The 15,346-nt window shown below is 42.1% G+C and overlaps 1 protein-coding gene and 1 long non-coding RNA gene across 7 annotated transcripts in view; one reads left to right on the top strand and one right to left on the bottom strand.

The window, feature by feature from the left end:
* Pogz (pogo transposable element derived with ZNF domain) overlaps positions 1-2,708 on the bottom strand; it is a 48,554-nt gene extending 45,846 nt beyond the window's left edge. For 2 of the 6 annotated variants that reach the window (XM_074048119.1, XM_074048120.1), the window contains exon 1: positions 2,479-2,707. The gene's annotated coding sequence lies outside the window, so the exon portion shown is untranslated. Of the gene's footprint in view, positions 1-1,429; positions 1,587-2,478 lie in introns of those variants that run through there. The other 4 variants (XM_074048121.1, XM_074048116.1, XM_074048118.1 and 1 more) reach the window with 4 other exon arrangements.
* Positions 1,453-12,014, top strand: LOC141413924 (uncharacterized). The gene is made up of 3 exons (XR_012438942.1): positions 1,453-1,591; positions 7,904-7,977; positions 11,106-12,014. It is a non-coding gene; the product is annotated as an uncharacterized lncRNA (long non-coding RNA).
* The last annotated feature ends 3,332 nt before the right edge of the window (positions 12,015-15,346 follow it).

The following is a 15,346-nucleotide window of genomic DNA, read 5'->3' as shown; positions in this document are numbered from 1 at the left end:
CTACCACTCAACAAACGTAGATTTTTTTTTTTTAAAGAACAGTTTTGCATCTTGGAATCTGAAACCATACCAATTAATTTTTTATATTAAGTGAAAATCCATTGTTGTAACTTGTATTTTGAAAGGATCTTTTACCCTTGCATTATTTTGCAACAACATGATCGGTCATTTGGAAAATATGATTTGCTGAGTTATGCCCATCTTCCAAATGACATTTTAAATTATTTTTTAAAAACTTAGTTATTAACTACTGGTAGTATGCAAAAAGTCTTAAGTATTGAGAAGCTATTAAATTCAAACTGTCAACTTTTTAAAAATCTTAATTTTCACTTAAATTTTATCACTTGCCTAGAAGTGACAAACTCACTTCATTTTCAAGAAAATACCAGCAAATACTCAAGTGTGAAAAACCAGTCGTCCTTTCAAATAAAAAGTCATCCTATGAAGCAAGCAGCTTACAACTCAATTTCACAAATGCTTTCTCTCATGACAACAATCACACCTCCATCGAAAGCATACTTTATGCATACTTCTCATTTCATTGCAGATTTCTAAAAATTAAACATATACTCAAAAGTTGAGATTAATAATATTAAGTTTTTACTGCTTCATCAAGGACATTTTCAAGTAAGCACAGTAGAGTCTGCTGCCACTGCCTTGCTTTGTACTAAGGCACCACTAGTAGTCTTACCCAGCATTAGTTTTGGAACAGTGAAGATGTCAGTGAAAAAAATGGTACCTTAGTTGTTATTTTGAAAATGGTTATGACCTCAAGCCTCCCCTGAAAGGGTCTCAGGGGGGATCGCCAAGGGGCCAACTGACCATACTTTTGCTTTCCTACATTATAGCACTAGTTTAAGATAGGAGTGGAAACTCTTACCAAAATCCTGTTCATCCTAAAATCCCAGTTAGTTCTTTCAGTTTGAGATACATCACCAACATAAGAAAGGGGACGGAATCAAGGGCACAGACTGTTTTAACATATTTTCGGTGCCTTTATCTGAGACCAATAATTCTCAATTTGGTGTTAACTAAATCAGTCAGCTGGAGGGGACTGCCCATTAAAAATATAGAGATGACATTCCCCCCTTCCCTCTCCACCACACCCTGAAAAATTTCGGGGACGAAGCCCCCAAACTGCAGGTTTAACCACCACCAAAGGTGGAACTCTGAAGTTATGATAAATAAGTACTTCTAATTCAGAGTCCCACAACAACTAGGTCTCTACAGTCATTGTTGTCCCACCAAGCAAAACCCTTCTCCGGTTCCCCTTCAGCTCCTTGAGAAAATGCCTTTAAAAGCAAAACCCCATTTTTGTGCTACAGTGGGAGTGTCTAAGAGTGATGAGACGGGCTACCCTCAGCACTGTTCTCATAGTACAAACATCTCACAATTTCTTCCTGGAGAACGACTGGGCCATACGACTTACAAGGCTTTGAGCTCTACCTTTCTCTGAGCGAAGGTGGTCTAAAATAAGTGAGCCGAGAAGTGCGCAGTGTTATTTAACAGTTTGAGGGAACTCCACAACCGGCGAGGACAACGCGCAGAAAGGAGTGGAAAGCAGGTGGTTCGATGACATTACTCCTTTTCGGTAGGTATTAGAAATCGAGAGAAAATAGTCCTTGGGATAAACATGGCGCCCACAGCGGCAGGACATAATCACCAGAAAAAAGATTCTCTGCTCCGTCCCGTTTTATAAATCACAGCGCCATCCCTGAATAAATTTGGGGGCCAAGGGAGGAGACTTTGCAAACTAGCTGCAGGGCACTGAGGCTCGGGATGTACGAAGAGAGCGAGCGAGCAGGGATTACATAACACAAGGGACTGGCTAGGCAATCACGCCTTTTCGTCCTCCCGCTCAAAACAAGCGCCCGCACCTAACGGAGCGGGGGCGGGGCGGCGGGAACTCCCACCCGGGGACGCCGCCGCGCCTCTCCGCCGCCCGCCCTCCTCCCCGCGCGGCCTCGCCCCTCGTCGGCCCCTCCCGCCGCGCCGCGGCGTCTCGCCGCCGCCCGCGCCCCCGCCCCTTCCCCAGCGGGCCGCCGCCCGCGCCCGCGCCGCCCACTCCTCCGAGACGCCTCGCACCGGGCGTGCGTGTGGACGTCGGGTGTGTGCGGGGCCGTGGGACGCGAGTGCGCGCGCGCGCGCCGCGGCGGGCGCCGGGGGGCGGGGGTGGTTGGCCAGCCGGCTGGCAGGGCCCTCCGCCGCCGGCCCGCCGCGCGACTCCCGTGGCCCGGGTTGGCACGCAAAACACACACACACGCGAGCACGAGCGCGCCGCACCCCACGGCTGCCGCTGCCGTGGGCCGCACCGCCAGTAGCGGTGGGCGGGGGTGCGCGTCCCAGCCCCCCGCCCCCACCCGCGCCGGCCCCATCCCCCTCTCATTGTCTCGCTTTGGAACGCCTCGCCGAGCGAAAAGATAACGGAACCCCCGGGAGAAGGGGGTGGGGAGAGCGAAGGCTCGCTCACTCACTCACCTCCCGTGGTCGTCGCCGCCGGTAGTCTGACCCGAGGAAGGCGCCGTCGCCTTAAAGGGACCTTGCACTCGGCGCTGGGAGAAGGGGGTGGGAGCAGGGAGGGGACGGGGGCTTGGGGGGGAGATGAAGAAGAGGGAACCGTTGAAAGCTCGTCTCCCCGAGGGTGAAAGGAAGCCTCCCTTGGGTTCGAGTGATTTGGGGTGGATTTTTTTCCCGAGGGGGGCGGGGGGGCCCCGAGGGAGGGGGTGGGGGGGCCAAGGAATGCGGCTCCGTGTACGGGAGCTGGCGCGGGGGAGAGAGACGCCGACTCCCCCCACCGGCCCTCTCGCCCCGCGGAGGGATACTTCTCGTCACTTCCGCCCTCCCCCTTTCATAGCCTTTCAATTGGTTGAAGTGTGGTACACGTCATGGGCTCATACTAACTCCTGCCCGGGCTTCTTTTCTAGTCAAGTTTGTCTGGGCCTGCAAATAAATAAATAAATAAAAACATTTTTTAATGGAAAAAGAATAATTAGCTTTAGATGCCAGATCTGTGGAAAATGGGACTTCCAAAGAAAATATTTCCCAATTTACTTTGATTAGACTTTCCAAGGGAATTTTGGGAGTCTTCCCCACTTTCCACTCAAGGCTCAAACCCAATCTAGAGGGAAAGTTCATGCCATAGCTAAGATGGTGAAGCCCAGTGCTCCAACACTTGTCAATGCAAGAAAGAGAACAAAAATAAAACTCAGTTTTCCTCAATAGACACTTCTCCAAGTAGCCTTATGGCAGTGGCCTTAAGTGAAGAACTTTTTAAGCCATTTTTACCCTCAAACCCTTCTGGACTCTGGAAAGAATATCACACACCATTGCTTTTCAAGGTGACTCTTGTGATGGGAAATGATTTGAAACCATTGTGAATAGGGCAGCCAACATCCCCAATCCAAGAAACCATTGACTCCACATCCCTGTGCTCTTTGGGTCAGTGAAGGCCAAGATGGATTGACCCAAATAAATTCTTTAGTCCATTCAAGACCACCCACAAATTATTTACCCCCAATCAAAAATTAACCTCTTCTTCAGGTAGCAAGAAGTTATGTCCTTTTTTGCCTCTTTAGATGATAAAAATTTTAATATTTTCCTTGGACAGATATTTGCTCCAAACTAAATTCTAAATTGAGATATTTGGTTCAAGAGTGGGGAGATCCAGAGCCATATTTATTCCCTTGTATACATTCTCCATTCAAATTACCAGTCTATGAAAATATGCATTTCAAACTGTTCACACATGTGTGTGTTCACATGCATACTCACGCATACACACACTGTCACCACCCATTTTCATTCCATAAATATGTCAGTGATTCCAATTAGTCATTCTTAGAAATATCTTCATAGTTTGAATTGGAAGAATCATTTATCTTTCCAAAAATACTTATGAAGCCTTTCTAAGTCAGATCTGGAAAAGACCATTGTGGAATTATGGAATTAATACCCAAAAACAAATTTTACATGCAACTCTAATTCTATTTTGTGCAATTTATTGTAATAAATTACAATTTGCTATATATACATTCTTCATGTTATATATGCTATTTGCCTCTGAATATTCCAGCATATTTTCCCATGCTCTATGTGCCAATTTATGTTCTTAGCCAATGAGGTCTAATTGAGCAGACTATGTCATGTTCTGTTGACCAAAAACCATTAGCACACCATACTGGAAATGCATCATGCATCCATTAAATCATTCAACAATGTTCAAATGTTCAATGATTATTTGTCATGTGCCCAGCACTGTTCTGGATGGTGGAAATATAGTAACAAAGAAAACAAAATCTCTGAACCCCTGAAACTTATACTGTAGTGGGAAGAGACATAAAATACACACATAAATAAGTTACTCCGTTATTTATTGTTAAGTAACAATAGTCCCCAAACCTAACAGCATAAAACTTTTTTTTTTTTTTTTTTTGCAGTACTGAGGAGTGAATTCAGGGCCTCCTACTTGCTAGGCAAATATACTACTACTCTGAGTCCTCTTCCTTTTAGTTCATTTTTGAGATAGAGTCTCCCAGTAACCTTGCCTTGGCTGGTCTCAATCTGTGATCCTCCTATCTCTGCCTCCCAAGTATCTGGGATTACAGCAGTGTACCACTGAGCCCACACAAACCCTTTTTTTGGGGAGACTGAAGTTTGAACTCAGAGCTTTGTGCTTGCAAAACAGGCACTCTACTACTTGAGCCACGCATCCCAGTCCAATATGCTCTGGCTATTTTGGAAATGGGGGTAGGGGGTCTCACAAACTGTTTGCTCAGGCTGACCTCAACCCTTGATCCACCATAGCTCAGCCTCCCGAGTAGCTAGGATTACAGGTATGAACCACTGGTGTCCAGCATGTTTTTCTTTTTTTTGAGATAGGGTCTAGTTATGTAGCCCAGGCTGGCCATGAACTCTCAATCCTCCTGCCTCAGCCTCACAAGTGCTGGTACTATAGCAGTGTACAACTATGCCCAGCCAGATAATTTTACTATCTTTCATGATTCTGGGAGGTAACTAAGCTAAGCTAAGCTAAATGGTTCTCACTTGTCTCTTATGTAATGGCTGGTTCTGAAGTCATCTCAAAGCTTCCTTTCATGTCTGGAAGTTGATATTCACTGTTGGGTTGGACCACATATGAACACTTACCAGTAGCCTCTCCATGTAGCCAGTACTTCCTCATATCATAGTGGTTGACTTCCAAGATTGAGCACCCCAAGGCAGGAATTTATGGCTTTGTGACCTAGCCTCACAGATTACATAGCATCATTTCTACCACAGTTATAGGTCACTTTGATTCAAGGGGATAGGGAATGTAGACCACCCCCCCCAGCAAAAATGCTTTTCAAAGGAAGTAGTAGACATGTCACCTTATAAGAAAAGCATGTGGAACTGGAAATCCATCTACATCCTAGAAAATGCAACCTGCCACATATTATATAAGTAAATATATAATATGTGATGTGGTGATAAGTCCTATGGAGGAGAGAAGATAGGATGGGATGGTTAGGAGTCTGGTGCAGGGAGGAGTGGAGAAGTTGCTTCTTATGTGGGGTACTTGGAAAAGGTTCCATCATTAAGGTAAAATTTGGGCAAAAACCTGAATAATCTGAAGCAAAAGTTTTTAGTGCTTGTGAAAGCAAACCTACTGGAGAATTTTGAGACAAGAAGTGATCTGGTTAACATGTTAAAAATCACTCTGTCTGCCCCAGGAGGGTAACAGGTAGGCCAAGGACAGATGCAGGAAGATCAGTTAGTAGCCTATTGCAGTTATCGAAGTGACAGATGACAGTAGCTCAGACAAGGTGACAGTGGTGAAGCAGCCACTTCAGCTGAGTGAGTTCTGTGGTTGTTATTTACTCCTCTATAACCTGTTTTCCTGTCATTTAGTTTGTGCCCTGAGAGACACTTTTGACCCATAATGGCTAATAAAATTGTCTGAGTGATGGTGCTGTGCCTGCCACAGAGAAATAAAGGAAAAATACGGTACTGAATGTAAAGAGGGGAGTTTTATAGGGTCTGGAGGCTCCTTTGAGGAAACAGGTGATGAAACAGGTGGAACATCAACAAGTAATGAGGGAATGGAGTAGGATTCCATGGTCCAGTATCCTCACTGTTCCACAGTGGAGAGAATTAATGAATAGTTTAAATAAATGGTGGGTAAAGGCATTTTATAACTTCAGAGAAGTCACAAAATTTGAAGAAAACTCTGCCACTGGAGCAGCATTTGAAAGAGGACTGTATAGTTCATGCTCCTACTTCCAGAAATGTATTCCCCATATGTCCATATCAATTTGGACTGTGTTGAGACATTTTGTTGCCATCAACTAATGCGCAGGTTCCTAGAGTGATAGAACTGATAGCTGCGGTCCTTCCTTGGAGTCATCTTGATAATGATGGGAAACCAAAGAGGTAGAACAAATAACCTGAATCAAATCCCTAGAAATCAATTGACCTGTGCCTTGGAAACATAGTAGGAAGGGGTCTGGAAGCCAATGCAACTTGATATATTGAAGAAATTGGATCCTAATAGTGCCACCCCTAAAAATAATCCAAAATGCTATCCCAGTCTTCAGTAGCCAACTTAGAAACACTGAATCCTTTCCATCTGAGTTTCTAAGAATGTAAGAAATTCACAGGTTTATGGCAGTCCCAAGTTGGGCTTTTCACAATTAGGTAGCAGGAGGGTGTTTCTTTTCTACAGTTTATGGAGATACTTATTTACTTCCTTGGCTTATAGTTTCTGCCACGAGTTGAAAATTGGAACCACTTGCAGCTTAGAGAGTGTCAAGGCAGGAAGACAAATGATTTCAACATGTTTTCAAAAGCATACAGTCCTTGGGTGTCATTTTGCTAATATACAGACCCAGTCATTTATTTCTCAGATTCACTGTGAGGGTGGCCAGTATGAGTTGGTGTGGGAGGTGTGGTCGGAAGTGGGGAAGATCAGGTCATGAGGTCAATCCAGGCAGAAAGCAACTTGGAGGGGGCAATGCCAGGTTTGTTAAGAAATAGACATTTCACCTGCTATAACACCTTCAGGGGAGTCAAGGCTGGGAATCAAAGAGAGGTTATTTTGGAAAATGGAGGAGAAAAAACAGTGTGGAAATTTTCACCATCTGAGCAGCTAGATTAAAAAGATTGACAGCTGACTGCACTTGAGTCTAGGAGTGAAGTCAACATGTGTATGTGTAGAGAGGACACCAACATGCCTAACTTGACAGGGAAATTGTCATGAAATACAGGGAAAACAGAGATCTATGTTTGACCAATGTTGAATAAAGAATAGAGAGCTTAGAAACTGTAGCTGAATTTTATTTTAGGAACATTATTTGCTGTCTCTTTATACATAGAGCTCTTTATGCAAGAGCTGGGATCCAGGAAGTGGGAAAAAGCCTGAGCAAGTTTCCAAAGGAAGAAAAATTTTTCATTAGCTTCAGTAAAAAACAATTCAAGATTTCTGTCTTCAAAATATAATTTTCAAGAAATTCATTTGCAGCAAGTGCATCAGTCATTGAGATTTTACTGTGAGTTACTGCCTGATTTCATAGGAGATAATGATTAGTTTATCTTTGAATCAAATTAATATTATTTAAGAGACACCCAGAAGCAAAGTCATGCTTGTTTCATCTAGGTTGTTGCTATGGAGTTGACCAGGTATGATTATCTAATAATTTTATTGATTCCATAAAGCTTCATGGAAAAGTACATTGGATTATTTTATAGACATTTAATATCTGACTTTTCATTATAATGGATTGCAGAGTAAATTTAATACAAATTTTTCTTCTTTCTCTAGGATGCATTCTTTTTTAATTTAGCAATGTTTGCATTCTACTATAATCATGAATAATTTTCAGAATACAATTGTGGACAGTAACTAATTGACCAACTCATTCTTTTGAAGGATCTGAGGACTAACATCATTGCCATATACGTGAGAATGAGATATTCTTCAGAATTAGGTTTCAAAGAATATAGGTAAGTGGTCACATCCTTTTGGGTCTTGTCTTACTGTTCTCAGCTTGCTAAGTAGGTATTCTACCACTTGAGCCGTGACCCCAGCCCCTCTTACTGTTGAGTATGTACAGTATGGTAGACTTGGCAGAAAGCCATCTCCTATGACACCCAAGGATCCATTTTTAATGCATTTTCTGTAGCCTGAAATACAAAGACAATAAAATCTGAAAATGTAAAACAGCCAACATTCATCAATATAAAATCATTTTATGGGAGAAAAATGGTTTAACCTTCTTTCATCCAAGAAATAATTCTCATTGCAAGGTTTGTGTGTAAATGCAAATTGTGTACAGAAGTACAATTAATCAGATGTGATTATAAGTTTTCAGTTTGCTATGCACCGAACATCCTGGCAGGCTCTGATCTCTGCTTCTCCTGTGCTGAGATCTTGTTTCTAGGCTAGGAAAGTGAATCTTAACCTTTTCTGCATCACAAGTCCCTCAAAAGTCTCAATGAAAACTATGAATTATCTTTCCCAGAAAAATGCACATTTGTATAGACATAAATTTTACAAAAACTTTTTAGACTGAAAGCCCATTTGTGCATCTGTTCATGAACCCCAGGGAAAGGACCTCAGACCCTGGGCTCATTTCATTGAACTTCATTTCTTGTCTTTCCAGAGTAAGTGGAAAATCATATTATTTCTTAATAATCATATGAATATGAGTCACTTCTAACATGTGGCTTGCTTTTATTATTACTACTATTCATCTACTTCCTCCTTTATTCCTCCTTTCTTTTCACCTAAGGGTTTTTGTTGTTGTTTGTTTTTTGGGTGGCACTGGAGTTTCAGCTCAGGGCCTCATGCTTGCTAGGCCACTTGAGCCACTCCATCAGCCCTTTTTTGTGTTGAGTATTTTTAAGGTAGGGTCTCCCTAAGGATTTGCCTGGGCTGGCTTTGAATCACAATCCTCATTATCTTTGCCTTCTGAGTGTCTAGGATTTTAGGTGTAAGCCACTGATGCCTGGCTGTTTGTTTTTTAAGACAGGGTCTCACTCTGTAGTCCAAACTGGCTTCTAACTTGTGGTCCTCCTGGCTCATTCAGCTTCCCAAGTACTGTGATTATAGATGTTCCTTAACATCCTGACAGTCCAGGAACCTCTCAGACTCAAAAGATGGCCAGATAATCTAGCTACTTCAACCAACTGAATTATCATTGGCATTGAGGAAGTTATCTCTGATTCTTCAATGCTGCAAATATAGTAGCTTTCCTGGGATGCCTGGCCTTGCTTCATTGACTGTTTCATTGACTGTAATTCACTAAATAGTTATGCAGAGAACTCTGCATATCTGAGCATCTATTGTAGCTGTTTTAGGACTTCACAATTGAGTCAGGAATATAAGTATAAGTGATGGATCACTTCTTGTTCAGAGGAGTTAAAGGTCAATCTGTAATCTGGGCATTGTGGTTCACGCCTGTAATCCTACTCAGGAAGCTGAGGCAGAAGGATATTGAGTTTAAGGCTAGCCTAGGTGTACACACACACACACACACACACACACACTGTGTGTACACAGTCCATCTAAACTCCAATATAGAAGGAGCCTATCAGCCTAGATCCCTGAGTCACTTTATGAAGGAGAGCAGAACTAATGAGTTCTCCAACATACATTGAACTTTACCAGAATAATGACAATAACAAAACCTTTATTGTGCTAGACCATGGCAATTCCAAGACTAATTTGTCAATAAAAATGCCCTAATTATCTAATTACACTAACATAAATTAGTATAAAGGAAAAATTTAAGAAAGAGAAAGATTGAGAGAGAAGGAAAATGTCAGACCGGATGGAGTGGCGCATTCCTGTAAATTCCAGCTACTTGGGAGGTACAGTTAGGAGGATTGCTGTCTGAGCCTTCCACCAACGCCCCCTCTAAAAAATAACACAGAAAAGGATTTGGCTGGGCTGCTGGAATGGCTTAAGTGGGAGAGCACCTGCATAGCAAGTGTGAGACCCTGAGTGCAAACCTCAGTACAGCCAAAAAAAGAAAAGGGCTGAGATTAGGACATGGCTTGAGTAGTACAGTGCCTACCTACCAAGTGTGAGGCCTTGAGTTCAAACTTCAGTACTGTCAAAAAAAAAAAAAAGAAGAAGGAGAAGGAGGAGGAGGAGGAGGAAAAGGAGAGAGAGAGAGAGAGGAAGAAAGAAAAAAAGAAAGAAAGGAAGGAAGGAAGGAAAGAAAGAAGAAATTCTCAGAACACTTTTTTTTTTTTTTTGGTGTTGGGAATAAACCCAGGGCCCCAAGCATTCTAGGCTAGCATTAACCACTGAGCTACATCCCCAGCCTTCTCAGGACACTTTTACTGTCAACAATGGGAAACAATGCTCACACTTGTAATCCTAGCTACTCAGGAAGCAGAGATCAGGAGAATCTCATTCAAAACCAGCCCCAGGCAAATAGTTTGCTAGACCCTATTTCAAAAAAACTCATCACAAAAAAAGGGCTGGTGGAGTGGCTCAAGCAGTAAGAGCACCTGCCAAGCAAGTATGAGGCCATGAGTTCAACCCCCAGTTGCTGCAAAAAAAAAAAAAATAATAATAACTACAAAGAAATAAGCAGTTTATTATCTTTAATCAAATATGTAATAAAAGTCTATTAGTTCTTCCATATATTAAAAAGTATAACAGTTAACACAGTTTTGCTAAGTGCTAATTTCCAGAAAATTAAAGGACTATGACATAGAGCCAGGTGCCAATGGCTCATGCCTATAATCCTAGCTACTCAGGAGATAGATCCCGGTTCAAAACCAACCTTGGCAAATAGTTTATGAGACCCCATCTGAGGGGCTGGTGGAGTGTGGCTCAAGGTGAAGGCCCTGAGTTCAAACCCCAGCACCACAAAAAAAAAAAGGACTATGACATATAAAATCATGCCAAATGTGTGTGACACAGTGCTTTCTAGAAGGAGAAAGGAAAGTTCTATGGAGGTTCTAAAAAATTGGTAGAATGTGAATAAATGAGGAGGGAAACAAAGAAAGGCATTCCAAGTGGGCAACAGAATGAAAAAAAACCCTTAAGATCTAAATAAAATGTTAGGTTGAATCATTTTAAATTGATGAGGTTTTTTTTTTTTTTTTTTTTGCAGTTCCAAGACAATCTAGTATTGACAATTTCAGCCCAATGGAAGTGACATTTATGGAGTGATACACTGGAAGTTTCAACTATATTGTTAAAATTTTTATACATACTGAATAGTAGGTATAATGATACCTTATTGTACTTCTTAATTTTCTTGTGGTTCTTAAGTATTTCATAGTCATCTGTTAAAGTTTATTTAAAGAAAAGCAACAACAGTACTAAGATTCATCCAGTAATTTAAACAATTGAGGTAATGCTTACCCTTTTTAGAAAAATAACACTTTACTTTCTCAGTGTTCTTAGACTTTATCCCCAGTTTTTTTCTAAGGTGGTGTCCAAGTGTATCAGGGCACAAGGATAGCTATGACAAAGGATAAGAATCCAGAAACCCCAAGTACAGTGTATTTTGACTCTTCTATCCTCTGGGTCAACATTCCTTCTGTACCTGGCCAAAACCATGTAGATATAACTTGTGAACTGGCCTCCCTTAGGTTGCCCAGGCCTTGTGGCTCACCATCTAACTCCCCTCAGCTTTCTGGCTCTACAGGCCCATCTAAGTTTGTCTGAAAGGTTGGTGGAGGAGTTGGTATATTTCAGATGCCAGTTAACAAGGAGACACTTCAAGACAAATAAACTATCTCACTGATGTCATAACTACTCAGGAGCAAATGCTCAGACTCAGTATTCAGCCAGTGGTGAAAAGAAGTGAAAGGAGAGCCCAGGCATCCAATGAAGGTTCCTGCCCATCTGTGTAATGAGTAAGAGTCAGGGATTTAGATCACCTGGAGTTGAACCCTTGCTGAACCACTAACTAGCATTTCAATGTGTCTAACCCTCAATTTTGTCTATGAGATAAGGTCATTAAGATATATTCATTGACAATTAAGGCATATACTACAGAAAAGTGTTGAATAAATGTTAACTATCCATATAAATGTGAATATTATATTGTTATTGTCATTACTATTTAACATTATTAACGGTGACCTACTATTGACAATGGGGAGTGTTTCTCTACCATCAGCACCCCCATCCTCACATGCACACAGGCCTTCTGATGTAAATGGTAAAAGAATAAAAGTAGCAGGAGGGAAGGGAGTGTGAGCAAGTAGGGAATGGGATGGATGGTAAGAGAATGTTTGATCACAAACTGCAGCTTTGGTTAGCACATCCGAGAGCTTTCCCACTGAAGAGGGTCAAAGTTAAATTCAAGCACTTCAAACTTTCATATTTCCCACGTGGAGGATAAAATTTTAGAAGCAAAAAAGGGAATGAGAGCCCGGCACTGGTGGTTTACTCCTACCTACTCAGGAGGCAGAAAAATCAGGAGGATCATGGTTTGAAGCCAACCAGGACAAATAGTATGGGAGACCCTATCTGGAAAACATCCATCACAAAACAGGGCTGGCAGAGTGCCTCAAGCAGATTGGCTCAAGTGGTAGAGTGCCTGCCTAGCAAGCATGAGGCCCTCAGTTCAAACCCCAGTGGTAAAACCAGTGCTGAAAAAAGGGGGGGGGGGAGGGGAATGAGACAAAGTTATATTAAAAATTTAAAAATAATTTAAAATAAAATAGATCCACAGGGATATTTGATCAGATCACACGATATTCCAGCAGCCGAAGCTACTGTACAGCGTGTCCACTTCCTAGGCAATGGGACAGAAGAGATGCTATAGAAAAAAAAGAGGAACTTGGCAGAATTGCCTTCCTATCTGAATTCATAGCATTCCTAACTAAAATAACAGCTTTAAAGAGGCAAATTATTCACAAGTCATTAACAGCAAATGTTGAGATGGGAAGATGATAAGCAAGAAAGATAATTAAAGTCTGTACTATTCTTCAAATGAAACACTGTCTTAGCAGAGAGGAATAAATTAGATGACTTTTCAAACCTTTCAAATCTAAGCATCCTTTAAAAAAAAAAAATCCCGCTGCTAGCACAGTGGTTTTCACGAATTTTTTTTGACAGAAACCCACAGGAAGAAGCATGTTCTGTGTTTCAATCCCATCCGTTCAACACACACTCCATATTCTTTCATGATTCAGGTTTCTTAAAAGAATAGTGATCTTACTAGATAATGTCCTTCTATTTTTTATTCCAGCTTCTTCCCTTCCTTTCTGTCCTCTTCCCTTCCTAATATTCCTTGTCAAACTCATTTTGCCATCAGGTCTAGTCGGTTTTTCTAATTATTAAATATTGCTGCAGGCTTACATACCCACAATATGGAAAGAATTTAGCCCATCTGCCCTAAAAGAGAAGTTTCTAGGTTTGACTTTTGTCTCTAGGATTCAATAAGTCATTGTCTGGGGACCTGAGTGTTCCTGCAGGTGACTTCTAAGGATTAGGTATTGATGACATAAGAACCAAGAGAAAGAACTACAAGGTCTTTCTTTTACAAGAACTATTTGTCTAGTGGAATCTATTTCATATCCGTTTTCTTTAAAATCTCCATCTTAAATATTTAGCATCAGCGTGAACCCTGAACAATTAATCCAACCACTACAACTCTGGCTTGGCAGCCCCATTATTCATTTTCATGCAAGAGAGACCTCGGGTTTTTAAACACGGGTCTCGCGGGCTCCCCCCGGCCCGCAGCCCCGCTCCTGCCTTGGGTAACTTTTCCCTCCAGTTTGGTGGAAGGTTACACTGGCGGAAAGTAGTCCCTACCGGCTAGAAAGTTTGCAGTGGAAAAGAGGGCGTTGGACGTGCGGGAGGGCTGGAGGCCCCGGTGGGGGCCGGGGCTGCGGAGGGACGGCGAGGGGAACAGGACGCCCGGGTCCCGCCCTGCGCCCCTCGAGGCAGCGCTGGCCGCGGGCAGTGCAGGGCGGGCCCGGGCTCTGTTTGGCTTTGCAGGACCTAGTCTTTTCCTATTGATGATTTCTGTTTGTCATTAACGATTTGTTGGCCTCAGACTGTGTGCAGAAAACGAGGTGACCTGGAGAGAACATTAAAACGCGATTTTAAAAAATACAGATTTCCCTTTTTCTCTCTCGAATTAATTTGCATGTAAATTACATTGTGATTTAAGGCCCCTCCTAGACAAGTCTCTGTCCTCTGCCCCTGCTTGACACCCGAATAAGATTTTTGTGGTTTTTTTGTTTTGTTTTGTTTTGTTTTTTTCGCAGTACTGGTGGTTTGAACTCAGGGCCTCATGCTTGCTAGGCAGGCACTCTACCACTTGAGCCACTCTACCGACCCCGAATAAGATTTTTGATATGATACTAATTTTGCCAAATGGAGGCCTAGTCCCCAAAACATCATCCTGGTAAATAATGAATGTTCCACGGGTGATGAATTTGAGTTTTTGTCTCACTTCCTTCTAATAATGTTTCCGGTTTAATTCAGATCATTTAAAAAAATTTCTCACTTGGATTTAGGACATTTTTGCTTTCTTGCTACATGTATTTTAAGGGTTTTTTTCCTTAGTGCAGATAGAAAACAGCCCTTTCTCTCATGGTTTAGCATTGTCAACAAACATCTGGGGAGTATTTAGTTCAGGATGTTGTTGAGTGCTATACGTTAAACAACCTAACATACTTGTTAACTTCATTACAAACAGCACTTACGATTTCATATACTTATAGTCTGTGCTGTGCTATCTACCAGAAATCTTTGTAAAGTATAAACTCTTTAAATGTAGGGACCCTGTTTTACTCTTCTGGAAACAGAGTTCACCTCCTTGCAGTGTTGTGCATTTAAAAGGGTCTAGGAGGCAGGCACTGGTGGCTAATGCCTGTGATCTAGCTACCTGGGAAGTTGAGGTTTGGAGGATCACTGTCTGAGGCCAGCCTGGGCAAGTAGTTCAAGAGACCTCTGTCTCCAAAATAACCAGAGCAAAATGGAATGGAGGTGTGGCTTAAGTGATAGAACTGCTGCCTAGCAAGCATGAGACCCTGAGTTCAAACCCCAGTACTGTCAAAAAAAAAAAAAGACCCTGTCATAAAATAATAATAAAATAGGCTGGGGACATAGCTCAGAGCTAGACTTCTTGCCTAGCATGTGCAAGGTCCTGAGTTCCATCCTTAGTACCATGAAAGAAAAAAAGAAGGGAGGAAGGAAAGAAGGAGGGAGGAAAGAGGTCTAGGATATATATTCATTTAATGATAGCTGCTAGTCTTGTTTATCTTGGTATCTTCCAAAGTGCTGTGCACAGAACACTCAATTAATACTAATTAGATGAATAAAGGCGCCAAGTTCCATACTCTACCCATAACAAAAACACCAGGATGGTGATCTTCTAGCATGATG

The sequence above is a fragment of the Castor canadensis genome, chromosome 11 (genome assembly GCF_047511655.1).
Source record: "Castor canadensis chromosome 11, mCasCan1.hap1v2, whole genome shotgun sequence".
NCBI lineage: Eukaryota > Metazoa > Chordata > Mammalia > Rodentia > Castoridae > Castor > Castor canadensis.
Note: the sequence above shows the minus strand (reverse complement) of the source record. Positions and strands in the feature narration are given on the sequence as shown.